Below are 1214 nucleotides of genomic sequence, written 5' to 3'. Positions count from 1 at the left end.
CACTTGTCTGAGGCTGGTTCTCATGTTCTGCTCTTATTTTGTGGTTAAACAATGGCAATTTTCCTTACTGCCCTTCAACCATAGCAGCATGGTTCATGAAAAGTAAATTGGAACAATTCTCAGAACATCGTAGTATATGGCTGCTATGGGTTGAGTGTTTTTGTACCCTTCAAAACTAATGTTGAAATTTAATCCCCAATGCAACGGTGTTGAGAGGTAAGACCTAATAGGAGGTGTTTATATCCTGAGAGTCCTCAGGATATAACATATAAACCATGTATGTACAAAGTTACCTGAAAATCAATTCAGTTTAAAAAATATTTGGTAACCTCTAACTGCCCTCTTGGATCCCCATATGCATGCGCCTACTTTCAGCGGGTCCACCAGACTCCTGGAGCATCATCCTAATTCCCCAACTAGACCCTTGTCAGCTCCAACAAGATGAAAGATGCAATCATGAACCAAGAAAAACTCGCCAAACTGCATGCATAAGTGTGTAAAGGAACTGATCGCAGAAAGAAGATTGTTCATAGAACAACCACAACAGATGATAAGAAAAAACTTTAGTTCTCCTTAAAGAAGTTAGGGATAAATAATATCTCTGGTATTGAAGAGGTGAATATGTTTATAAACCAAGTAACAGTGATCCACTTTAACAACCCTAAAGTTTGGCCATCTCTGGCAGGGAAGGCTTTCACCATTACAGGCCACGCTGAGACAAAACAGCTGACAGAAATGGTACCCCGCATCTTAAATCAGCTTGTTACACACAGACTGACTAGGTAAGGGAGACTGCCTGAAGATCTGCCCAAACAGCCTGTGGGAGGAAAAGCACCACTTGCTACTGGAGAGGATAATAATGATGAAGTTTCAGATCCTGTGGAGAATTCTGATGAGGCTTCCAAGAATGAGCCAAACTGAATTGAGGCAACTCCTGAAGATGATAAAACTCGAAGTTGTTACCGGCAGCTGACATTTTATTATGACTGCTTTAAAAAAATTGTTTATGGATCTGATAAAATCTAGAACTCGAATATGTTTAAGTCCAAGCCCCTTGGACACTGCAGCTTTTTTCATTTTTGCTTATACACAATTCATTCTTTGCAGCTAGTGAAGTCGAAGGAGCCTGGGGATAAAGTTTGAAACAAAAGTTAAAAATATTATTTGCTGGAACATAGCCAGATTCAGACATTTCTCCTTTATACAATAGAAAT

The 1214-nt window shown here is 39.5% G+C and overlaps 1 pseudogene; it reads left to right on the top strand.

Moving 5' to 3' along the window:
- Positions 1-441: 441 nt before the first annotated feature.
- LOC102115047 (transcription factor BTF3 pseudogene) lies at positions 442-921 on the top strand (annotated as a pseudogene).
- The last annotated feature ends 293 nt before the right edge of the window (positions 922-1214 follow it).

The sequence above is a fragment of the Macaca fascicularis genome, chromosome 7, assembly GCF_037993035.2.
Source record: "Macaca fascicularis isolate 582-1 chromosome 7, T2T-MFA8v1.1".
NCBI classification, from domain to species: domain Eukaryota; kingdom Metazoa; phylum Chordata; class Mammalia; order Primates; family Cercopithecidae; genus Macaca; species Macaca fascicularis.
This window is presented reverse-complemented; position numbering and strand designations above follow the sequence as displayed.